Here is a 26,746-nt window from a genome sequence, read left to right on the forward strand (position 1 = left end):
AAGCTCCTCTCCATCTTAACCTTTTCTGGTTTGCTGGCTTATTTTTTAGAAGAATTTACTTTGCTCTTTCCCAGTTTCCTCTGGTCAATTCTGCGCTTTTTTTTTTTTTTTTTTAGCAACAACTACACACAGGAGCAGATATATCTGCTTTCTGGCACAAACCTTGAGGATACACAAGTGACAGATTTACCAGAACTTTTTTTAATAGATCTTCCAGGTAACAAGTAAATGCACATCTGTCTCTCCAAGGCTCAAGCCAGGCTTGCTTCTCTAGCCAAACAGGACAATGTCCTGTCCCCAGAGCCATTCTTTCTCTCTTCTGCTGCCAGTAAAGGGCAAGGAGTTTTACATCTTAAGGATTCTATTGTTAATTGTTCCTGGGAAACAGGAAATAGACAACAAAATAATGAACATGGAAAAGTCAAAGTTCACAAAGTTCTCTAGTAGGAATGGTTGACCCTGAAATACTAGAGGATTTCAAGTTAAGACTTAGGATGTCTGAAGGCTTGATTGGCTTTCCCCATACACACACACAAACACACATGCAGGTTGTTCAGTTTGTGATTTTTTTTTTTTTTTTTTTTTGAGACAAGTCTCACTCTGTCACCCAGGCTGGAATGCAGGGGCACGATCTCATCTCACTGCAACCTCCGCTTCCCGGGTTCAAGTGATTCTCCTGCCTCAGCCTCCCGAGTAGCTGGGATTATAGGCGTGCACTACCACGCCTGGCTAATTTTTGTGTTTTTAGTAGAGACGGGGTTTTACCATGTTGGTCAGGCTGGTCTTGAACTCCAGACCTCAGGTGATCTGCCCGCCTCGGCCTTCCAAAGTGCTGGGATTACAGGTGTGAGCCACCGCACCCGGCCAGTTTGTGATTCTGAACAAGCTCTTAACCTTCGCAGCTCTAGTTTCCTCATTATACAATGGTGAAGACCCCCACCTCATCATGTTGTTGAAAGGATTAAATAAGATATTGTACATAAGTTCTCAGCACCAGACTAAGCCCACAGGACAAAGGAGATAAAAGGAACGCATGGTTGTTCACCTGGAATCTTTCTTCACCTGTTCTTAACAGGACACTTCAGTCAAAATAGCTTGTGATTCTTTGATTCAAAAAGTAGTGAATTTCCAACAGCCAAAACCTGGAAATAACCCACATGTCCATTGACAGAAGAATAGATAAACAAAATGTAATATAAACATACAATGGAATATTATTCAGCCTTAACAAGAAATGGTATCTCAACGTATGCTGCAACACAAATGAACCTTGAGGCTTTTATGCTAAGTGAAATAAACCAGTCACAAAATGGCAAATACTGTATGATTCCATTTGTATGAGGTACCTAGAGTAGTCGAATTCATAGAGCCAGAAAGGAGAATGACTGTTGCCAGGGACTTGGGAAGAGGGGCAGAGGGAGTTATTGTTTAATGGGCACAAAGTTTCAGTTTTCCAAGATGAAAGAGTTCTGGGGATGGATGGTGGTAATGGTTACACAACAGTGTAAATGTCCTTAATGCTACTTAACTGTGCACTTAAAATGATTACATAATAGTAAAGCCTATTACATGAGTCTTCAGAGGAAGATGACAGGCAGTTTGGTACTGGGGTTAGAGAGCTAAACTTGGGAAAGACCTGACACTTTCAGTTTGTCAGTTACTTCTTCAATCAGAGGTCAGTGTCTTGTAACAGTGTTGCATAAACACCAAAGCACAGTCCAAAGGCAGGCTGACTAGCCCTTATCCGAGATGCTTGGGACCAGGAGTAATCTGGATTTACAATTTTTTCATATTTAGGAATATTTGCATTATTCTCACTGGTTGAGCATCCTAAACCTGAAAAATCTGAAACTTAACATGCTCTATGATCATTTCCTTTCAATGTCATGTCAGCACTCAAAAAGTTCTGGATTTTGGAGCATTTTGATTTTCCATTTTCTGATTAGGGACACTCAACCTGCAGCAGGCATCTTTAATGGATTTTTTGCAGAGTGTTTCCTAAATCACATTGCTAAGTCTTGTTATTCTTTTAAAATCTAAGCCTATCACACAAGAGCATGAAGATAATATGTTCAGGCATGCTCCCTGTAAGCACTGATTGTCATAGTGAATGGTTAAATAAATGTCAATGCATCCACACAACTAAATATTATTTGAGCCTTCAAAAGATTAAGACAAGGCCAGCCTCAGTGGCTCACACATGTAATCCCAATACTTTGGGAGGCCTCGGTGGGAGGATCACTTGAGCCCAGGAGTTCCAGACCAACTGGGCAACATAGTGAGACCCCCATCTCTAAGAAAAATAAAAATTAGCCAGTCATGGTGGCACACGCCTGTAGTCCCAGCTACTTGGGAAGCTGAGGAAGGAGACTTACTTGAGCCCAGGAGGTCAAGGCTGCAGTGAACGGTGATCACACCACTGCACTCCAGCTGGGGTGACAGAGCAAGTCCCTCTATCAAAAATAAAATAAAATAATAAGACAAGAAGTGCCCCAAAAAGGTATCCATAATCTATTATTAAGTTAAAAAGAAAAAGACACCATGGCTGAGCATGGTGGCTCATGCCTATAATCTCAGCACTTTGGGAGGCTAAGGCAGGCAGATCACGAGGTCAAGAGATCAAGACCATCCTGACCAGTGTGATGAAACCCGTCTCTACTAAAAATACAAAAATTAGCTGGACATGGTGGTGTATGCCTGTTGTTCCAGCTACTCAGGAGGCTGAGGCAGGAGAATCACTTGAAGCCGGGAGGTGGAGGTTGCAATGAGCTGAGATCATGCCACTGCACTCCAGCCTGGTAACAGAGTGAGACTCTATCTCAAAGAAGAAAAAAAGAAAAAAGAAACAGCAAGTTTCAAGATAAGATGTAAGAGAACAGGTATAGTTTAACACCTAATATTTGGAAGATTATAAATTTAACTATTAATTGTGATTAATTCTGGCGAGTAGAGTTATAGAGGCTTTCCCTTTCTTCTTTGTGTCCTTCATTGTGGTTTAACATTTCATATTGAAAATGTATTACTTTTATAATAAAAATGAAATAAAAATAGTGTTTCAAGGTTACAAGCCCCATAGCTTCTTGCTGTTTCTTCACATGATAGAGTTGCCATGGATCTGATGGGAACTGGATGACACGGAAGCAATGTGAGGCTCTGTCTTTGCTCTTTAAGCCATCCACTGTGTTACAGGCATAACCAGGCCTTTGGAAATCATGTTGGCACCTCTATGAGGTCCATTCATAAAACTGCCATGAGCCACCTTGCAAAATGATGAAATATGGTCTAAATGAAGTGTCTCTTTGGAGGAATCTAGTCTTGGTTCTCCTACTTACCATCACTAGTGCCCTACTTAAAGATTTTCCAAGATATAGTGTGTAGAGTGTTGTAAGACTCTTACATAAATTAGTGAAAACTCCCACATAAGTTTCTTTGCCAGTGTATGTACCCAAAGCCTTAGAGAAAGGGCAGCTGAGACAGGATAGCACAGAGTGCGTCATGGGGTCCAGAGGCAAGTCCTCGTCATCAGACCTGAAGCTCAATTTTTCTATCAAAGAACATGTTTGGTGCAAGAGAGACAAACAAAAAACAAACAAACGTCACAAGAACCTATTAGGATCTCTCTCTCTCTCTGTATACAGAGACGTGTGTGTGTGTGTGTGTGTGTGTGTGTGTGTGTGTGTATATATATATATATATGCATGAAACTAACAAGCATTGGCAAAGATGTGTATATATATATATATATATATGTGTGTGTGTATATATATATATATATATATATATGAAACTAACAAGCATTAGCAAAGATATAGAGAAATGTAGAGAAAATTGGAACTCTTTCCTCTAACAATGTGGGGAAATTACTGGTAAGAATATACAATGGTGCAGCCAATGGTTAAAAAACAGTATGGCAGTTCTTAAGAAAATTAAGCATAAAATTGCCATATGATTCTTCAATTTCATGTCTGAGTATATATCCAAAAGGATTGAATGCAGGGAATCCAACAGATATTTGCACACTCATGTTCATAGCAGCATTATTCCCAATAGTCAAAAGGTGGAGCACCCAAGTGTCCAATGGTGCCTGAATGGATAAACTTAAAATGTGGTACACACATAAAATGGAATATTAGTCAGTCATAAAAAAGAATGAAGGCTGGGTGCAGTGGCATATGCCTGTAGACTGCTGCATGAGGTCAGGAGGTTGAGGCCACCCTGGGCAACATAACAAGACCTATCTTTGAATAAATAAATAAATAAATAAATAAATAAAATTCTGATACATGCTGTGACGTGGATGAACAAGGAGAACATTTTAAGTGAAATAAGCCAGACACAAAACGACTAATGCATGGTTTCACTTGTACTAATATGAAATAGCTTGAATAGTCAAATTCACAAACATAGAAAGTAATCTAGAGATTATCAGAGGGGATAAGGGGAGTTACTGTTTAATAGGTCCAGCGTTTCTATTGGGGATGATGAAAAAATTGGGATATCAATAATGGTGACAGATGCACAACCCTGCGGATGTATTTAAAGCTGCTGAATTATATGTTGACAAATGGCTAAAATGATAAATGTTATGTATATTTTACCACAATCATAAACTAAGGATATAAAGAAAAATCCTCACAAGGGACTTGAGGACAAAACAGAATGCCAATTTGTTAATTTACACCGATTTCCTTCCTCCTCCAGGTCCCCAGAGCACCACCCCTTCCTAGACTGTGACCTGCTTACAGATCCACTCTTCTACCCCCACAGTCCATGGGCCCACCCTGGGGGCCACGGCTTATTGATTCTTCCATGTATCCACCCAGGGATCCCTGTTGCTTTCTGAATAAAGGGTGCAAATGCACAAAGTGTGCTTGCAAATCAACATAAAACCAGGCTTCCGATACCGCTTCCCTGCCTGTCTGCTTCCACACTTCTCACTGATGGACTTCCCACCTCCCCTGGGCACCCTGTCTCCCTTTCCATCTGTGCTGACCCTTTGGCTTAGTGACTCAGCTTTTGGATTGGCCACTTGGCTGGGCCCTTAGTCCCTGCAAGACTGAGCTTCCTGTATCTGCTCCCTGTCAACTCTGAGTCAGCCAAACAGCTGAGGTCATTCTCAACTTGTCACCACTGATGGTGACAGAGAGCCAACACTACCAGTCACCCAGGCTGGAAATTTAAGCATCATCATTTCTCCTTTTCGTTCCCAGCCCTCGCAACCCTGCTCGCCGGCCAGGCAGTTCCACTCCAGGAATGTCCCACCCCAGGTGTACATATTTCCTTCTGAAGCCCCATCCCCACACGGCTTGATATCGGGAACCATCATTCCCCCAGTAAACCACTGTCCAGCCTCCTGCCTCACCTCTAGCCTCTAGTCTGTGTCCTCCAGTTCTTTACGCCCTGCTAGAGTGACTGCAAGTCTGGTCGGTGCTGCCCTGCGGAGAAACCTCCACGGGTTCCTATTGCCAGAGAACCAAGTTGAATCTCTTTGCGGGAATTGTGTCCTCTCACTCTGGCCAGCCCACCACTCCAGCTCAGCCCTCCTCCTGCAGGCCACATTCATCCAACATGATGAATCTTTTGCCTTTCCAAAGGGCTTCCACCATCCTCCAACTCTGTCCACATTGCTCCTTCTGCCAAAAGTGATCACATGGCCTGGTTTGCCCAGAACAATCTCTGTCTATGCCTATTGTCTGGCGTAATTGTTAATTAACCACCCTCCCCACCCCCTGCCCAAGTGTCCTGGTTTGAACAAGTTACATCGTCAGATTACATTTGCCCTAATTCTTCACTTGGCAAATCTCTGCTCATCCTCCAAGATCTGCTTTAATATCAGAAGCTCTGGGAAGCCTGGCCCAAGTCCTGACCTCTCCTTCAGGGCTCCCTCAGCCTGTTATGTATGACTTCACGACCGTGTTTACTAGTATGAATTGTTAGGCAATTGTTTACATGTCTAGTCATACCTACTAGACCTTTTGAGTCTTGCATACGCTCACTTAATGTTTGCTGCGGAGGAATGAAAAAATGAATCCATTAAATAGTTACTAAGTAAGGGCCAGGTGTGATGGCTCACGCCTGTAATCCCAGCATTTTGGGAGGCTGAGGCAGTCAGATCACTTGAGCTCAGGAGTTGGTGACCAGCTGGGCCAAAAGGTGAAACCCCATCACTACTAAAAGTACAAAAATTAGCTGGGTGTGGTGGGTCAATGCCTGTGGCCCCAGCTACCAGGGAAGCTGAGTGAGGAGAATCACTTGAGCCCAGAAGTGGAGGTTCCAGTGAGCCAAGATGGTGCCACTGCACTCCAGCCTGGGTGACAGAGTTAAAACTGTCTAAAAAAAAAAAAAGTTACTAAGTAAGAACTATGGCTGGGCATGGTGGCTCATGCCTGTAATCCCAGCACTTTGGGAGGCCGAGGTGGGCAAATCACCTAAGATCAGGAATTCAAGACCAGCCTGATCAACATGGTGAAAACCCATCTCTACTAAAAATACAAAAATCAGCTGGATGCGGTGGCGCACGCCTGTAGTCCCAGCTACTTGGGGGGCTGAGACAGGAGAATCGCTTGAACCCAGGAGACGGAGATTGCAGAGAGCTAAGATTATGCCACTGCATTCCAGCCTGGGCGACACAATGAGACTCCATCGCCCCCACCCCCCCAAAAAAGAAAGAACTATGTGCCAGACACTGCTCTAGATTCTTGGCAAAATGATAAACATCCACTCCCTCTTGGAGTTTTCCTTTAAGTAGGGGAAAAAGACAGAATTTAATTTCAGAACCATTCACTGTTGAGGGTATAGGTTCAGAATTTCCTCTGATTAAGCAGTCTTGCTCCTGGAGCTGGGTCAAGGGCTCAGCTCCCCTTAAGCCACAAGGCTATGTGAGGGAAGAGGGACCCATGCTGACCAAACAAGCATTCTGGGAATAGGGAAGAAGCATGGGGCCAGGCGAGGTGGCTCACGCCTGTAATCTCGCAGCTTTGGGAGGCAAAGCTGGAGGGCTGCTGGAGTCGAGGAGCTTGAGACTGGCCTGGGTAATATAGGAAGACCTCATCTCTAGAAGGAATTTCAAAAATTAGCAAGGTGTGTTGGCATGCCTGTAGTCCCAGCTACTCCAAAGGCTGAGGCAGGAGGATCACTTGTTTCTAGTTGCACATACTCAACGCTAGTGACCCTTATCATGAAAACTCCTCCACCATCGCTGCTACCTAATTTTTGCTTTCAGCAATAAAGATTTTTATCTATCATGATATCAAATCTGCAGAAAAGTATACCCAGAGAGATTGCTATCCTTTAAATATTAAAAATAGAAACAAAAATCAGGCCAGGCATGGTGGCCCACACCTGTAATACCAGCACTTGGGAGGCCAAGGTGGGTGAATCACCTGAGGTCAGGAGTTTGAGACCAGCCTGGCCAACATGGCAAAACCCCATCTCTACTAAAAATACAGCAACAAAAAAAAAATTAGCCAGGCATGGTGGCTCATGCCTGTAATCCCAGCTACTCAGGGGGATGAGGCAGGAGAATCACTTGAACTCAGGAGGCAGAGGTTGCAGTGAGCCAAGATCACACCACTGCACTCCAGCCTGGGTGACAGAGCAAGACTGTGTCTCAAAAAAAAAAAAATTAAATAAAAAAGGTTGGACAAAGTGGCTCACGCCTGTAATCCTAGCACTTTGGGAGGCCAAAGTGGGCAGATCACTTGAGGCCAGAAGTTTGAGACCAGCCTGGCCAACATAGCAAAACCCCATCTCTACTAAAAGTACAAAAATTAGCCAGGTGTGATGGCAGGAGCCTGTAACCCCAGCTACTCAGGAAGCTCAGACAGAAGAATTGCTTATACCCAGGATGTGGAGACTGCAGTGAGCCGAGATCGTGCCACTGTACTCCAGCCTGAGTAACAAAGCAAGACTTTGTATCAAAAAAAAAAAAAAGTAAAACACATCGATTTTTTCATAAATGTATATATCTGTTTAACTGCTACCCACAATTAACATACAGAACATTTCCATCACCCCAGAAAGTTCTTTTGCCATCCCCCAGGTTTGCCAGTTTTCAATACCTGGTCATGCTTGTTTCATTTAGACAAATACCCTACAAATGATTTAGAAGCTAATTTACACATCAGAAATAATTCTCTCTGTAAATATTTTCTTATGTTTCTTTAAAAGATAACCAAAATATTTTTATCACACTGAAATGAACAATATTTTTTCCACATTATTAAATATCCAGTCCCTGTGCATATTTCCCCAATTCTTTTTTAATAGATTTATAATTGCTTGATTCATCTTTGATCTAGCCTACTGATTTTGATTTTTTTTTTTTGCCTACTGATTTTGAAAATCATTCCAGATTAACATTTCCATCCACCATCATGATTATCTTCTTCCTTCCTTCTTCTTTCCTTCTTTCCTTCTTTTTCTTTCCTTTCTTTTCTTTCTCTTTCTTTTCCTTCTTTCTCTCTCTCCTTCCCTCTCTTCCTCCCTCCCTCCCTCCCTTCCTTCTTTCCTTCCTTCCTTCCTTCCTTCCCTCCCTCCCTTCCTTCCTTCTTTCCTTCCTTCCTTCCTTCCTTCCCTCCCTCCCTCCCTCCCTTCTTTCCTTTCTTCCTTCCTTCCTTCCCTCCCTCCCTCCCTTCCTTCCTTCCTTCCCTCCCTCCTTTCTTTCTTGGTGTCCCACTCTGTCACCCAGACTACAGTGCAGTGCACAATCTCGGCACACTGCAACCTCTGCCTCCCAGGTTCAAGCTAGTATTGTGCCTCGGCCTCCTCAGTAGGTGGGATTATAGGTGCATGCCACCATGCCCAGCTAATTTTGTTGTATTTTTAGTAGAGACAGGGTTTCACCATGTTGCCCAGTCTGGTCTCGAACTCCTGACCTTAAGTGATCCACCCACCTTGGCCTCCCAAAGTGCTTGGATTACAGGTGTGAGCCACCACACCCAGCCACCACCATCATGATTATCTATTAACTGAGAAGTCTAGCACAACTCTGACTCAATATAGCTGTCCAGTTTAAAGTTCCAATATTGCTATTCATATGGCTTATCCTTCCACAAGAGTCAACTAGCTTTTATATGAATAAAACTTGTTTCTCTGCCTGTGAGAATTTGATTATGGTGTCTCTTATCTCTACCCTGCCCTAAAACGTTCATTAAATAAATATTTATGCAACACCTACTAGGTGTCAGGGCCAATGCTAGTTACTGGGCAATCACTAGTGGACAAGATTCACATAGTTCTTGCACCCAGGAAGGTTATGGCACCCTCGCCTCTCTACCTGGTGGAATCCATTTACTTTAAGGTAAAGTTCAAATGTCACCTCTAAAGAGATCAGGCCAAGTCAGCCTGATCTCTTTAGGCAGAAATCAGGCTTCTATAGTATTCTCTCATTCTTTTAAGACTCCTGCTTCACTTCATTTTCACCACCCCTAGAAAACATACCACATGGCAGGGCACGGTGGCTCATGCCTAGAATCCCAGCACTTTCGGAGGCCAAGGCATGTGGATTCCTTGAGCCTAGGAGTTCAGAACCAGCCCTGGTAGCATAGTGAGACCACATCTGTAGAAAGGAAGGAAGGAAGGAAGGAAAGAAGGAAGGAAGGAAGGAGGGAGGGAGGGAGGGAGGGAGGGAGGGAAGAAGGGAGGGAGGGAGAGAGAGAAAGAGAAAGAAAACATACTGCATAAGGGACTTGAACATAAGATCTATAGAGGTACTTCAACTTTGTAGTACCCTCAACATCTAATGGAAACAGTGAATGAATGAATTAATTAATATATTAAGAGCGCCGGGCGCGGTGGCTCATGCCTGTAATCCCAGCACTTTGGGAGGCCGAGGCGGGTGGATCACGAGGTCAAGAGATCGAGACCATCCTGGTCAACATGGTGAAACCCCGTCTCTACTAAAAATACAAAAAATTATCTGGGCATGGTGGTGCGTGCCTGTAATCCCAGCTACTCAGGAGGCTGAGGCAGGAGAATTGCCTGAACCCAGGAGGCGGAGGTTGCAGTGAGCCGAGATTGTGCCATTGCACTCCAGCCTGGGTAGCAAGAGTGAAACTCCGACTCAAAAAAAAAAAAAAAAAAAAAAAATATATATATATATATATATTAAGAGCAGTTATTAAAGAAAAAAATTACCCACCAGCTGCCAAACTTGACCCAACAGTTTGAAAAAACGTGTCTTTGAAAATTCTCAAGTTGGTATAGGTGATTGCAATGACCTGAAGAGATGTGGGAAGGAAAGCCCATTTATAAAGCGATTGGAAATTGGCCTGTCGATTAAAAGCACATATTGTACCTTAAAGTAGTTTCCTTCTTTTAGTTATCTTGTTCCATTATGGTATATTTCTGAACTTGACACCATTTAAAAATTAAATTAAAAAAACAATTTTCTGTAGTCAGAAATTCTTAAAGATAGTTCTGTGCTATTATAAAAATTTAAAAATATGGCCGGGTGCAGTGGCTCATGCCTGGGAGGCCAAGGTGGGTGGATCACCTGGGGTCAGGATTTCGAGACCAACCTGACCAACATGGAGAAACCCCATCTCTACTAAAAACACAAAATTAGCCGAGTGTGGTGGCGCATGCCTGCAATCCCAGCTACTCAGGAGGCTGAGGCAGAAGAATCTCTTGAACCCGGAAGGCAGAGGTTGCAGTGAGCCGAGATCGTGCCACTGTACTTCAGCCTGGGCAACAAGAGCGAAACTCCATCCAAAAAAATTGAAAATATAAAACGGACAAAGAATTAGCCATAATTCACCACTGTGACTATTCTGGCGTATTTCCTTCCTGTCTTTCTTCTCTGCATATAGAAAACTGGAGAGCTGGACTTCACAGTGGCGCTGAGCATGGGTTGACCTACGCAAAAACGTTTTGTTTTCCATATTAAGGTCAGGTGGTCTTTGCTTTCTGGTTTACCTTTCCCCACTAATGACCTCCCCTCTTTCTTTTTCTCCTATTTTGTTCTAGCCCTTTCCTCATTGAACCCAGAGTTCTGGTCTTGTGACCCTAACTTGAGTCTTCACTCAGATCTCTGGTTCCAATGTCATGACCCTGACCGGGATACTGACCCTGTCACCTTAAATCCCTTTACCTCACCTACTTGGCTCTGAAACCAACTTCATGGACCAGACCAGATCTGATCTTTAATCTTTATTATATTTTTCTTTTTTCCCCCACAGTATTGAAAAGCCTTTGTAAAAAGAATTTTTTTTTTTTTAAATGGATTCTCCCTGTGTCACCTAGGCTGGAGTGCAGTGGTGTGATCTCAGCTCACTGCAACCTCCGCCTCCCAGGTTCAAGCAATTCTCTTGCCTGAGCCTCCGAATGGTTGGGATTATAGGCATGTGCCACCAAGCCCAGCTAATTTTTTTGTATTTTCAGTAGAGACCAAGTTTCACCATGTTGGCCAGTCTGGTCTCGAACTCCTGACCTCAGGTGATCCACATGCCTCAGCCTCCCAAACTGCTGGGATGACAGGCGTAAGCCACCACGCCCAGCCTGTAAACAGAAATTGAATGGCTGCACATTATTCTTTTATGTTTGACCATAATTATCTTAACCATTCTAATATTGACCTTATGTTACTTTTAATTTGTCATTATTATGAATAGCATTGTGATGAATATCTTTGCAAATAAAGCTTTAATCGTATATCAGATTATTATCTTAAATCAGATATCTATAAATAAAAGTATCAACATAAAATATGTCATTAAAATATTTAATACAGATTGTTAAATTGACTTGTAAAGAGAGCATACAAACTTACACTCTCACTGGAGAGGAATGTGCCCGTTTTGTTGCATTGTTGCCAGTAGAAATAGGGAACAAAAGGGAATTTAGGAACAGAAAGCAGCTTTCTCAATGTGATCAACAGCAGCTATGAAAAATAAACAACTAGCGTTGTACTTCACGGTGACAGACCAAAGCTCTTCCCCAAGATGAAGAACTAAGGATGTCCACTAACATCACTTCTATCGGACGGTGTATTACTTTTAAATATTTGCTCATAGGAACTATTTTAAATCACTCTGCATTTCAAATTATAGTTCTTTGCTTTGTTGAAAGAGGAACTTTTCTTACGTTTATTAGCAATTGCCCTTCCTTTTTTGTGAATTATATATCTGTCATCTTTGCCCAGGCTTCCGTTTTTGTCCTAGGGCTTTTTAGGTTATTTCTGCTGAGTTCTCTGTATTTTCATCTTAAATATATCCACAAATTTGTAGTATGCCTTTCATTTTTTGTATGCCATATTTTTAACATAAAGTTTTTTTGTATGGGTAATCAAAATCATTGTTTCTTTTTAAGTTGCTTTTATGCTTAACCATGTCTTCTTATAGTATTTCACAGTACTGCAGAAACTATACTGCTTCCATATTCAAGAACTCGTTGGGTAGTTCATAGCCTATTATGTAGATAACGAACTTTCCTATGAAAAGCAGTTCTTATATCCTGCAACTGGTGTCGTTTGTATTATTATAAGGCATCAACAAGAAAAAAATGTCAGAGAATCTGTTTTGGAATACTGGTTCGAAATCATAACATGTAGGATTTATTCTAGGTTCTGAGCCGTGTTTTCATCTGTAAGACTCAAAATAAAGGTGAGGTTGATATTCAATAATTATACAGAGGCATAACAATTTATGACATAATTTTACAGGAAAGGATAGCCTAATTTGGCATTGGATGTTCATCATGCTTTCATAATTGTTTGATATGGAAATGGAAACGTGTCTTCTCCTGTTCAAGAATAGCTAAAGAGTAAGGAGGATAAATAAGAACTGCTGTTTTCACGTGTCATTGATCAACTCTTCTTTTTAAATATATGTATATTTTTTGTATTTTTAGTAGAGATGGGGTTTCTCCATGTTAGCCAGGCTGATCTCAAACTCCTGCGCTCAGGCAATCTGCCCGCCTCAGCCTCCCAAAGTGCTAGGATTACAAGGATGAGCCACCGTACCCATCCCAGTTTATTAAATACATTGAGTATTGAATTTTCTAAAGGTTTTAGTCTAGAAAGGAATATATATTTTTGAGACAGGGTCTCACTCTGTCACCCAGGCTAGAATGCAGTGGCAAAATCTTGGCTCATGGCAGCCTCAGCCTCTGGGGCTCGAAGAATCCTCTTGTCTCAGTCTCCGAGTGGCTGGGACCACTAGTATGTGCCACTATATGCAGCTAATTTTTCTTTATTTTTGTAGAGAGGGAGTCTGATGTGGTTTGGCTGTGTCCCCACACAACTCTCATCTTGAATTCCCACGTGTTATGGGAGGGACCCTGTGGGAGATAATTGAATCATGGGGGCAGGTCTTTCCCGTGCTGTTCTCATGATAGTGAATAAGTCTCAGGAGATCTGATGATTCTGTAAGGGGGTGTTTCCTGGCACAGGCTCTCTCTTTGCCTGCCTCTCTTTGACTTCCTCCTCCTTGCCTTTGGCCATGATTGAAGGCTTCTCCAGCCACATGGAACTGTGCGTTCTCCATTAAACCTCTTTCCTTAGTAAATTTCCAGTCTTGGGTATGTCTTTATCAGGAGCATGAAAACAGACTAATACAGGGTCTCACTATGTTGCCCAAGCTGATCTCAAACTCCTGGACTCAAGAGATCTGCCCACCTCGGCCTCCCAAAGTGCTAGGATTACAGGTGTGAGCGACCTCACCGGGCCTATGATACTTTTTTTAAATGTTAATCTGTTAGTTTATAAAATTAACAGTTTTAAAAAAAATCTTTTAATTATTTGACTTTACTTGTAGCTTAGCTCTTTATAATTATCTTTAGGTACTAGCCTGGAGCTGATAAATGACCTTATTTTTATGCCTCGTATTCTTTTGTCTCATGATGAGTCTGAATGTGAGTCAATAAGAGACGATGTACCTCAGTGTCACCACTTTCCAGAAACAGTATAAATGTATGATGAGTAAGATTTTTATGATACCAAAAAAATCCTTAACATAAAACAACAAGAAAGTCCATATGAAACAATTTAGGAAGAATATTTAGACAAAAGTACAAAAGAGAATTCATCTGGATTACTGAATTTCAGAAAGAAGTCATCTGGCCCGGTGTGGTGGCTCACGTCTGTTGTCTCAGCACTATGGGAGGCCAAGGTAGGTGGATCACTTGAGGCCAAGAATTCGAGACCAGCCTCACCAACACAGTGAAACCCCATCTCTTCTAAAAATACAAAAATTAGCCAGGTGTGGTGGCACGTGCCTGTGATCCCAGGTACTTGGGAGGCTCAAGCAAGAGAGTCACTTGAACCCGGGAGGTGGAGGTTGCGGTGAGCTGAGATCACACCACTGCATTCCAGCGTAGGCAACAGAGTGAGGCTGTCTCAAAAAAAAAAAAAAAAAAAAAACCAGAGGAAGTCACCTATCAATCACTATTTCAAAATAAATCAGTGAAGAGAAAAGGGAACTGCAGAAGCCAGCAGCACTGAAAGGTGCCCAGGACAAGGTGAGCGTGCAGCACGATTCAAGCCCCTTGCTACTTCACCAGCATCTCACTCTCTCCGCTCAGGGCCAGGGAGCCTTTCTTAAATCTTGCCTTCTGTACAGTGCAGTACCTGCACATAGTAGGGACTCCAGAGAGGTTGCTATTACCAGCACCTTTTCGGTAGGTCCTTGGGTAATAGTCAGTTTTCAAAGAGTTCCATGGTGTGGCACTCAAGACGGGGGCTCTGGAGCCAGGACACCCAGATGCAATTCCTGGGTCTGCTATTTACCAACTCTGTAACCTTGAACATGTTATTTAACCTCTGAGTGTTGGTGTACACTCATTTAAAATGGACATAATAGTAGTTATACCATAGGTTTACATCAAGATTGAATGAGACAAGACACAAAAAGTACCTGGTATAGAACAAGCATCTGGTATAGCTGAGCTAGTCACACACAGAGGAAAGTATAGCACCACCAGCTAGACTCTTTCTATCTATAATAGCCTATGCAAGTAAAACAAAACAAAAAGATAGAAACACACTCGAAAGGCCATTGACTCAGGATTAGGTTTAGCTATCTGAAATTAACAAATAACCATCCTACCCCATGTCCACACAATCAGACACACACACACACACACACACACACACACACACACACACCCCTAGCAGTTTAGAAATACAGAAATTAGTTTCTCTCACACATAAAATAAGCCGGAAAGTAGGCAGCCCAGGCTTGCGCAATCACCTGGATTTAGGCTCCTTTCATTACATGGCTCCCCACTCCTGCTGTATCTGCTTCCTGGACCTGGAAGGCTGCTTGGCTCCTACCATCTCATCTCCTTTTCCAGGCGGTGAGGAGGAGGAAGATGCAAAACTAGATCCACACTTTGCCATTTAAAAACACTCCTCAGGCTGGCCTTGGTGGCTCACCCCTATGATCCTAGCACATTGGGTGGTCGAGGCAGGAGAATTGCTTGAGCCCAGGAGTTTAAGACCAGGATAGGCAATGTAGGAAGACCCTGTGTCTATAAAAATTTTAAAAATTAGCTGGGCATGGTGGCTCACACCTGTGGTCCCAGCTACTTGGGAGGCTGAGGTGGGAGGATCACTTGAGCCCAGGAGGCTGCAGTGAGCTATCATGGCACCACTGCACTCCAGCTTGAGCAATAAAAGCAAGATTCTGTCTCCAAAATAAATCAATAAATAAAAATAAATCAAAAAAATAAAAAAAAAAAACAGCTGATAAGCTGTTACATCCAACACTTCCATTGGCCAAAATTTGGTCTCAGAGTCTCATCTAGCACTCGGAAGTAGTCTTTATTCTGGGTGGGCATGTGCCCAGCTAATAAATGGGGGTTCTAGCACAGACAAAGGAGAGAATGGATATTAGAGAGGAAAAGAACATTCCATTCCTCAGCCTGGTAGATAACAAACTGGATCTGAGCAAGAAAAAACGAAATGATTCAAACACAGGAAGGCAGCCTCAAGATTGACTTATTTGCGTATTTATTTGTTAGCACATAATTGTCAATAGTTTATTTGTTGCATCTTATAGAATCATAAACTGGATTATGTCCTCAGGCCTCCTGGAAATGCTTGGCAGAGTGAGTGTCCCATTCAACCTCCACAGTGTAAAGGAAAGGGAAGGCACTTAGGGAGGATTTCAAAGAAAAGCCACCAGGATGACTCATAGCTCAAAACAATGAGACCTAGGGTGCACTGTTAAGGAATGAGTCAGCCAGGGAAAGAGATGGCTAAAGGGTGACTAAATAATGATCACTTGCTATACGAAGGACTCTGTACAGAAGAGGAGGGAGTGGGAGAGGAGAAGGAGGAGGATGACCAGGAGTATGGTCACCTCCACTAGGGATTGAATTGAAGGAAACAGGAGCAGCAGTGACTTAAAGAGACCTGAAAGGTCAAATGTGCTGAAGGGGGTGCTTGTCAAAATACAGGAAATGGTGTAAACATCTACCACGTGGGATTACACACTGACATCTCTGACCACCTCGGTATTTGAATGTGCTCCTCCCTGAAGCAATGGTTGATGGTTTGGTGGGGTGGGGTGGGCTCACAGGTCTTAGGAGGGTGAACAACCAGAACATTTATGATTTCCTTCCCTGTGTCTCGGTTTCCCTCATGGAATAACTACATGTTACAGTTCAGAAAAGAGATCCTATATTGATTTGAAAGATATACTCTAGTTTTGCAGTGTACAGAAAATAATAAACAATATCAGTATGTGGCAGAAGAGATCCTACCAGTAGAAAGGAATGTCCTTTCTGTATTTTAAGATCTCATCTTTTAAATTATAAAAGCAATACAATGGCTTTCCAGTCATGATAGCCCAGTAAGATGCATGTCATCTGCTACACACATTCAACAATGTCAAACCAATACACAAAGAAAGAAAATAAAAAAGATATAGCATGGCTCAGAAACAAGACAATTACTTACATGGACCAGAAACAGAAAGAGCTGAGTGAGGCAAAAACTAGGAGCAGGGGTTGTGGGTCTCAAACAGTCAGAGATAGTCCAGAGTCCGGATTCTCTAGCAAAGCATGCTCTACCTGACACTAGAGATCAAAGCCAGATGTCTGTAGAAGCCAGGGCCTGCAGTAGAAATTGCCTTCCTCCCCTTCCCCAGCCCCTGCTCCACTCCCACTCCCCAGGGGTAAGCACTCCCCTTTCAGCCCTCCTGAGGGCCACTCTGTAAGATGAGGACACGTGGCATCTACAGTCCTTCCCACCTCGCTTCCCCTTCCCTGATTTCTATTCAATTCTGCCACTGCCCTTACATCTTCATTCTGTTCTTTATGATTTGTTTGTATTTTGTATTTAGGTGCACTGCAGAAGCAAGAAATGTGACTAAACCCATAGAAAAGGAAACATATTCTATGTTATTAAATCTGCCATGATTTAAGAGAATATTTTTCCAAATTCTATAGGTAGCTGAAAATCATGTCATATTTTAGTTAGCTTCAATTTTTTTTTTTTTTTGGTTTTTGTTTTTCGGGGTTTTTTTTTAAAAGACAGGGTGTCACTCTATGGCCCAGGCTGGAGTGCACTTGTGTGATCATGGCTCTGCAAACTCATCCTCCCATGCTCAGGTTTCAGCCTCCTGAGTAGCTGAGACTACAGGCATGTGCCACCATGCCCAGCTAGTTTTTGTATTTTTAGTACAGACGGGGTTTCACTATGTTGCCCAGGCTGGTGTCAAATTCTTGAGCTTGAGCCATCTCCCCACCTCTGTAATCCCAGAACTTTGGGAGGCCTAGGTGAGCAGATTCCTTGAGATCAGGAGTTCAAGGCCAGCCTGGACAGCATCGTAAGACCCCATCTCTACAAAAATTAAAATTAAAGAATGAGCTGGGCATGGTGGCACATGCCTGTAGTCCCAGCTACTCAGGAGGGTGAGGTTAGAGGATCACTTGAGCCTGGGACATCAAGGCTAACTTGAGCCATGATGGTGCCACAGCACTCCAGCTGGGTGACAGAGCGAGACCCTGTCTCAAAAAAAAAAAAAGAGGTATTATTCTGGCAGCTCCTTGACTTCCTGTTTTAATATGAACTGATGACATTTTTTTTTCTTTTTTTGAGATGGAGTCTTGCACTGTTGCTCAGGCTGGAGTACAGTGGTGTGATCTCAACCTCTGCCTCCCGGGTTCAAGTGATCCGCCTGCCTCAGCCTTGCGAGTAGCTAGGAATACAGATGCCTGCCACCACCACGCCCAGCTAATTTTTTTGTATTTTTAGTAGAGACAGGGTTTTACCATGTTGGCCAGGCTGATCTCAAACTCCTGACCTCAAGGGATCCACTCTCTTCAGCCTCCCAAAGTGCTGGGATGACAGGCATGAGACGCTGCGTCTGGCCTTGAACTGACAACTTTCTAAGCCTGTTACAAAAATGACACCTGCGCTTCCTTCTCAATGATTTCCTAAGTGAGTGTCCTTGTTCTTGGGCTCCATGTCTCTCGGATTCCTGTTCCGGTTGGAAGTAGAACATCCTCAAGTATTTTTTTCAGAAAGGGTATATGTAGAGAGAAGCTTTGTGAGTGCTTTTTATTTCATTCTCGCAGCTGCCTGTTTGACTGGGTGTCCATTTCTAGGTTGAAATCAGTTTTCCTTATAAATTCGAGGTCACTGTTCCGTTATCTTTTAGCCACGTTGCTTTAGCTATATCTAATGACAATTTGTTCTTCATTTCCACATAAGTAGCTTTTATTTATTCTCTGTAAAACTTTAGGGTTTTCCTTTTTAAGCTTGGCATTCTTAAATCTCACTATAATATGTTTAAGTGTGATCCTCTTTTTTCCATTCATTGTCTTTGGTGCTAGTGTCTCTTTCAATACGAACACTTGAAGCTTTCTTCAGTTCAGGAAAATTAGTTTTCATATCCTCCCTAACCCTAACCCTAACCCTAACCCTAACCCTAACCCTAACCCTAATCCTAATCCTAACCCTAACCCTATGCTTTCTCTTCATTCACCATTCTGTCCTCCTGGAACTTCTATTGATTGATACCGAGTCCTCTCTGTTTTTTTCACGCTCCTTCATTATGGCTCCATATTTTGGAACACCTCTTTGTCCATATCTTTAGATCACTATACAATCTTCTACTTCATTCAGTCCTTCTATTTTAAGTTTTCATTTTGGCAATCATGATTTTAATTTTTGAGAATTTTTTCATATTTTTTGAGTGTTCTTTTTTCATGGCCATCTGTTTCTGTTCTTTTTTTCAATAGATAAATAGCATGTCTTCTGGGGCTCAGCTTAGAAAGGTCTTTTTTTAAGTTCTATTTCTTGCATTACATGTCTCCCATTCTCTGAAGTAATGTATTCTATTGGGCTCAAATTGGTCTTTCACAATATTAGGTTTTTTAAAAAGTCTTTTTTTTAAAAAAAGAGAGGGGGTTTCTCCATGTTGGCCAGGCTGGTCTCAAACTCCTGACCTCAGGTGATCTGCCCATCTCAGCCTCCCAAAGTGCTGGGATTACAGGGGTGAGCCACTGCACTCAGCCAAAAAAATGTCTTAAAGGCTGGGTGTGATGGCTCACACCTAGTAGTCCTAGCACTCTGGGAGGCTGGGGCGTGTAGATTGCTTGAGCCCAGGAGTCCAAGAGCAGACTGGGTGACATGGTAAAACCCTGTCTCTAAAAAAATACAAAAGACTTAGCTGGGCATGGTGTTACGTGCCTGTAGTACCAACAACTTGGGAGGCTGAGGTGGGAGAGTCTCTTGGGCCTACTGCCCTCCAGCCTGGGTGGCAAAGAGAGACCCTATCTCAGGAAAAAAAAAAAAAAAAATTTTTTTTAAAGGTATTGACTTGACTGAATTAAGGAATACTAGAAGACAGGTGCCATGGCTCACACCTATAATCCCAGTGGTTTGGGAGGCTGAGGCTGGCAGATCACTGAGGTCAGGAGTTCAAGACCAGCCTGGTCAACATGGCAAAACATCATCTCTGCTAAAAATACAAAAAAAAAGGGCCAAGAGTGGTGCCTCATGCCTGTAATCCCAGCACTTTGGGAGGCCAAGGTGGATGGATCACAAGATCAGGAGTTCAAGACCAGCCTGGTCAACATGGTGAAACCTTGTCTCTACTAAAAATACAATAATTAGCCGGGTGTGGTGCTGCACATCCGTAGTCCCAGCTACTCGGGAGGCTGAGGCAGGAGAATCACTTGAACCTGGGAGGCAGACGTTGCAGATTATGCCACTGTACTCCAGCCTGGGTGACAGAGCCAGACTCTATCTCAAAAAAAAAAAAAAAAATTTTAGCTGGCATGGTGGTACATGCCTGCAATCTCAGCTACTTGGGAGGCTGAGGCAGGAGAATCACTTGAACCCAGGAGTCAGAGTTGTAGTGAGCCAAGATTGCACCACTGCATTCCAGCCTGATCTCTTTTTGAGAACTAGTCTGAAAAAGAAAAAAAAAATAGTAAAAAGGAATCGTGAGGGTGTTTCCAGAAGAGATTAGCATTGAGTCTGAGTGGACTCACTGGGCGACACCAGCCTCAATGATGCGGGTGGGCACCATACAATCAGCTGAGGTCCCAAATAGCACACAAACAGAAAAGTTATATCCATCTCTTTCTCTGGGAGCTGGGATGTTTTCTTCTTTCCCTGTCTTGGACGTCAGAACGCCAAGCTCTCTGGCTTTTGGACTCCAAGGTGTACACCGGTGGCCTGTCCGGGTTCTCAGGTTTACAACCTCAGACTGAGAGTTACATTATCTGCTTTCCTGATTCTTCGGCTTTTGGACTTGGACTGAGCCAAGCTACTGGAATCCCAGGGTGTCCAGCTTGCACATGGCCTGTTGTGGGACTTCTCAGCCTTCATAAATCAAGTGGACCAATTCCTCTAGTAAATCTGCTCTCATAGATCTATTTAATACATATATATGTAGATATAGATATATCAGATATACAGCTATGGGTACTGTCTCTGGAGAACCGTAATACAGGAGCCAAGTGAGGTGGACATGCTTAGCACCCTACCTTCTGTCAGCAGGGTTGCTGTGGGTTGACTGCTTCAAAGGCAACACTTTCCAGCATCTCATTTACAGCTGATGACCTGGAAAATCCTTTCACTATCCCCCTTTCATATCAGCAAAAATAACTAAAAGCACTTTGCCTTTGCGTGTCAAGGACAGCAATATCTTATCTGTCCTGCCTCAGGGCTGTCAACTCCCACTGTCATAATATCTGGAGGAACCTTGTTTGTCTTGCTGTTCTACAGAAAGTCACATGGGTTCATTACATGAATGATATTATGCTAATTGGATCTAGTGAGCAGGAAGGAGCAAGCACCTTAGATCCATTAGTAAAACACATGCTTGCCAATGAGTTGGGAAATAACCCCCTGGGAAGTCCAGGGGTCTGATACATTGATGAAGTTCCTGAGGGTCCAGTTGTTTGTTGGAATATCTCCTTCTAAAAGGGAAGATCAGCCAGGCATAGTGGCTCATGCCTGAGCCCAGGAATTTGAGACCAGCCTGGGCAACACAGTAAGACTCCATCTCTATCAAAAAAAAAAAAGGAGAAAATTCCAGGCACAGTGGCATGCACCTATAGTCCCAGCTACTCCTCAGGAGGCTGAGGTGGGAGAACTGCTTGAGCCTGGGGGTCAAGGCTGCAGTGACTTGTGATTGTGTCACTGCACTCCAGCCTGGGTGACAGAGAGAAACCCCTGACTCAAAAAGGAAAAAAAAAAATCATTAAAAGGAAAAGGGAGAGACCACGCTTACCCCTTTCCCCACCTGTCACATAGGAAGCACAATGCTTAGTGGATTTTTTTGGATTTTAAAGACAACATGAATCATACTTTGGTGTGTTCCTCTAACCTTATTACTGGATTATTCACCTGATAAGGCTGACAGCTTCGAGTGGGCACAGAGTAGAAAGAGGTTCTGACAAGTCCAGGCCACATCACAAGCAGTCTGACAGCAGACCCAATGGAGTGGAAGAATCTGTGGCAGACAGAGCTGCTATATGGGGATCCTGGCAAGACCCAGTGCAACCCGAGTCAAGCTGTGACCTCTTCTACTGACAACTGTTCTTCACCGGAAAAGCTGCTCCTGGACCTGGAGGTCCCAGACAGAGACTGGACATCTGACTCTGGGTCACAAATGACTGTGTGATGTGAACTGCACATGATGACCTGGGCCCGTTCAGCAGCGTTCACTGTAAAATGTAAATGTACTCTAATATCTTTTCCTCACCCAGGACAAAGTTCATGACTGAGATCCCTATAACAAAAGACGGATTAACAAGAGAGACCAGGAATGGTGGCTCATGCCTGTAATCCTAGCAGTTTGGGAGGCTGAGGTGGGCAGATCACTTGAGGTCAGGAGTTTGAAACAAGCTTGGCCATCATGGTGAAACTCCATCTCTACTAAAAATACAAAAAATTATGTAGGCATGGTGGTGTGTGCCTGTAATTCCACCTACTCAGGAGGCCGACGCAGGAGAATTGCTCGAACCCAGGAGGCGGAGGGCGGCAGTGAGCTGAGATCGTGCCACCACACTCCAGCCTGGACAACAGAGTGAAACTCTATCTCAAAAATAACAACAACAAAAAAGAGGAAAGCATATAAATTTGTTTAATATAAATTGTACATGACATGGGAATTTTCAGAAATGAAGAAGAACCAAAAAAAAACAGGGGAAAATGTGTATTTTCAGCCACAGTCGTACAGTGGTATAATTGGAGGACAAAAGGTCTAATCTAATGTCAATAAACTGAGGGGAACTTAGCAAGGCCTGTTTCTTCAGATTCTTCAAGGCATCTCTGTGTCTTCATTCTTTTCCTCCAGGCACAGGGCAGGACCCCTCTGGAATAAGGATCTTATAACTTATTTTCAGAAGAAACTCACATCAGGTTTTATGGCTCCTTTGTGGGACAAAGAGCAAAGAGAAATCCTTTCTAGACCTCCTTCTACTGTGTCCTCAAATGCCAAGGCGCCATATTTCCAGGTGGCATTTCCTGTACCACATCAGTATATATGAGACCAGGCTCTGGCAGATATGGAAACCACACAGAGACCTCAGGAGCACGCGGTGGTGGAGGCTCCCATGGTACCTTTCCCACTGCCTCATTGTTCCTCTCTCAAGGCATACCCATGGCCTGATGGGGAGTTCCCTACCCCACTAAATAGAGGGGGGTGAAATGCGGGTCAGGTTTATTAATGGATCTTCATGGTAAGATGGAACCAGCCAGAAATGATGAGGTGTTGAGCCATACACCACCCGGGAATAGGCTGAAAGAGGGAGTGAAAGACAATCTTTCCAGTGGGCTTCAGGTGTTAGGTCTGGTTTATTTGCATGGAAGGGAAGAGTCTGAGCAGTGACCCTCTAATCCATGGTAAGTCATTGACAGGTTCACCAGGTTAGCAATCTGAGAAAGAGTAAATTGCGTATTTGGTGACATGGAGGACTGGGGAAGAGGTGTGTGGACTATGCACAGAATGTGAGGATGTTTCTAAACCATGTAAATGCCCCCCCACAGCATCCACTGTGAAGGAGCCTCTCATTAATTCTCTTGGTGACTGCGCTGCCCTAACAAAGTGCCACAGTCTGGTTGGTGTAAACAATAGACATGTATTTTCTCACAGATCTAGAGGCTGGAAGTCCAAGATCAGGTGCCATCCGTGTTGGTTTCTTCTGCAGCCTCTCTTCCAGATTTGTAGACAATTGCCCTCTCTTGTCCCCATGTGGCATTTCCTGTGTGTGTGTAGAGAGGGCGCGCTCTCGCTGTCTCTTCCAATTCTTGTAAGGACATTAGTCCTATCAGATTAGGCCTCACCCTTATGATCTCATTTAATCTCAATTATCTCCCATCTCCAAATATAGTCACATGGGGAATTGGGACTTCCCTATGTGAATTTGGCGACCACAATTCTGTTTCTAACGATAATCATGTGGTCAAAATGATCCAATCTGTGGATATCTATTGATCTCTTTTCCTCACTTCCCATGTGCTTACTTGATTGGCCCATGAACAAAGCACACATATGGTAGGGATGGACGCTACGCATGGGCTCAGCAGCACACTCTCTCTCACCAGGACTGATCTGGCCTCTGTCAGAGCTCAATGTCCAATTGGCCACAGCAGATTAACACTGAGACCCTAAAATGGTACTATTCCTTCAGGGGACCAAGCAAAGACAGCTGATTGTAGGTAGATAATTTTGGATCCTTTTCATCAGGTAGGAGGCACAATTAGCCTCACAGAGAAAAATGTTTGCTCCAAGTATGGATTTGCCTTTCCTGTGCCCAGTATCTCGGCCAGCACCAAAGTTCATGGACTTAAAGAATATCTTCTATATACTAAATGGTGTCAAAACATCTCCCAGCAGGGACACATTTTTCAGAGGTGACAACGTGAAAGCAGGCTCATGGCCATGGAGTTCATTGGTTTTATCACGATTCATTCTCCTGAAAAATATGGATTAATTGGATGGCAGAATGGCCTGCTGAAAACATAGACACAGTGACAGCTGAGAGGTAATGACTGGTGGGGTGGGATGCTTTCCTACAAGATGCAGTAACTGACTCAAACCAGCAGAGACCAGTGGTGCCACCTCCCCCATAATCAGATTTCATCAGCCTGGGAAATGTGGGGTGGAGGCAGGAGCGGTCCTTCTCACTATTACACTAATTCGCCATGGAAAGAATTCTTGCTTTTAGTCTGACCTCGGGCTCAGTGGCTGACCTGGAAGAAAATTCATCAAGGAACACAAAGTTCCATTCCATTGGAAGTTGAAACTGAGTGTGACCCTCAGCCATCTGGGGCTCCTCATGCTGCTAAACCAAAAGGCAGGGAAAGCAGTTGCTGTATTGGCTGGTCCCACTGACTAGAAGGAAATTCCTTTGCTGCTACCCAACCAGAGAGACTCCTCCGAGAGATTCACTGAGGCATCTCTTATTCTAGTAGTCTGTGGAAAGTGGTACAACCCAGAGAGGTAGGTTCACTGAGGACTGAGATCACAGGTGAAGGTAGGCCAAGTAACAAACCCCACTCAGCCCGCAGGAGGTAATGGGTGGTGGAAGAAGGAAGCTATGATTATCAGCGTGGGCTTCATGACTTGTTCCAGAAATGTGCTCAACAGCAGTTACGTTTCATTGTAATTGTTTTAATTGCCCCCCCCACGTCTCCTTGAATCTCCCCCTCCTTCATACCTCCAATGATGGGCATTGGCAATGGCTACCATTTTAGACTCGAGGTTAGACTTTGACTGAATTGAAATCACCATGCAATGATACAGCAGTTGATAGGAATTTTGTGGGTGCCCTCTGCTGGGAACATAAATATTTCACCTGGCAAAAGGATAAGGGTGGATGCTTGAGGGGATCCCGTACTGGATACCTTCCATTTGCCCCATCTAGCTCTCTTCAGACCAGGGAGGCAGACCTGTATGGACTGCAGCAATGGGCTCTCTTGCCCTCTGGGTTCTGGTTAGATTCAGCCAATAGAAGACGTGGGCAGGAGATCAAAGGGTGAAGAAAAATGAAGTTGGGGTCACTATTTCCAATTCTTCCCATGCTGGCTCACCATGGATTGGCTGTGCCCTCTACTAAAAGCTTTTCCCTGGGTTTTGGGAACTATTCTCTCCCTTTGCCCCTCCACCAAGCCCTGTTATTAACTTGGGTATACCACACCATTCCTTGTTGCTTTCATGGAACCCTGCCTACACCTTTGTAATAGTACCTTTGGGGTTTTCTGTTGTTCTTTTTCTGAGACAGGATCTCACTCAGTCACCCAGGCTGGAGTGCAGTGGCTTGATCACAGCTCACTGCAGCCTCGAACTCCTGGGCTCAAGCGGTCCTCCTTTCTCTACCTCCCAAAGTGCTGGGATTATAGGCATGAGCACCTCACATGGTCTATAACATCCCTTTGTTAAATTGCCCTTGGTTACCCATTTTGAGGGCACCATCTGTTTCCTGCCAGGAACTTGCATGGTACAACCATGGCCCTGGGGTTAAAAAATAAAGACCTGTTTCTCAACCTCAAGGAACTTGTGCGTCTTAGAGTTGAAACAATTATGTAGAGAGATACATAATTGAAATGACATGTAACAAAATGCATAACAGGGGTATATGTGAGGCATACTGTTCTACCGAGGAGAGAGTGATCAGCTGTGCTTCCAGATGGGAGTGGGTATGGGGGAACAGGACCATTGCCCCCACCCCAAAATGAAAGATTTGAATTGGGTCTTAATGGATAAGTGGAAAGATTCTCACAAATTAGTTGGTTCTTTCATTCTCCCATGTGCCAAAAATGCCTCCAGCAATGTCTCCAGTGTGATTGGACTAAAGGAGATGGAGTCCAGAGAAGAGACATATTGCACACCACTCAGAGAGGCGGGTGTCAGAGACAGAGGCTGTGAGGGGGTGAGGCAAAGAGCAGCTTCCATTCCATTTTCCACACTAGTCTGCCCCACAATGATGACCTCAGCTTCCATTGTGTATCTGAGGTTGCACTCAGACCTGGGCAACCTCAACATGCAGACCCCTTTCTGAAGGCAGCATCATTCTTACCCCCTACCAAGGAGGAATAACACAATGGGCTGTAACTAACATTTAATAAGTTTATTATATCTTTACCAGATGAACAATCTATGGGAAATAGAGGGGACAGAGGAACATGTTAAATAACACCATAAAGTTATGATCAGCAAAATCCAAACTGTGGGAAGCCCTATAGTACCAACTGGTTTACCCCAAAAATAAATTGTAAAGAATGCAAATGATTTTGAAGAAACCCAAAGATTAAAAGAGGTCTAAAAGGGCCATATGTGGT

At 43.5% G+C, this 26,746-nt stretch overlaps 1 long non-coding RNA gene across 1 annotated transcript in view; it reads right to left on the bottom strand.

Annotated features, from left to right (window-relative positions):
* Positions 1 to 10,689: 10,689 nt before the first annotated feature.
* Positions 10,690 to 26,746, bottom strand: part of LOC116562236 — a 36,936-nt gene continuing 20,879 nt past the window's right edge. Inside the window, exon 4 of the long non-coding RNA XR_004273841.1 lies at positions 10,690 to 10,857. This is a non-coding gene — a long non-coding RNA (uncharacterized LOC116562236). The remainder of the gene's footprint in view (positions 10,858 to 26,746) is intronic.

This window comes from Sapajus apella, unplaced genomic scaffold, assembly GCF_009761245.1.
Source record: "Sapajus apella isolate SASKATOON/1434 unplaced genomic scaffold, GSC_monkey_1.0 scaffold32, whole genome shotgun sequence".
In the NCBI taxonomy this organism is placed as follows: Eukaryota; Metazoa; Chordata; class Mammalia; order Primates; family Cebidae; genus Sapajus; species Sapajus apella.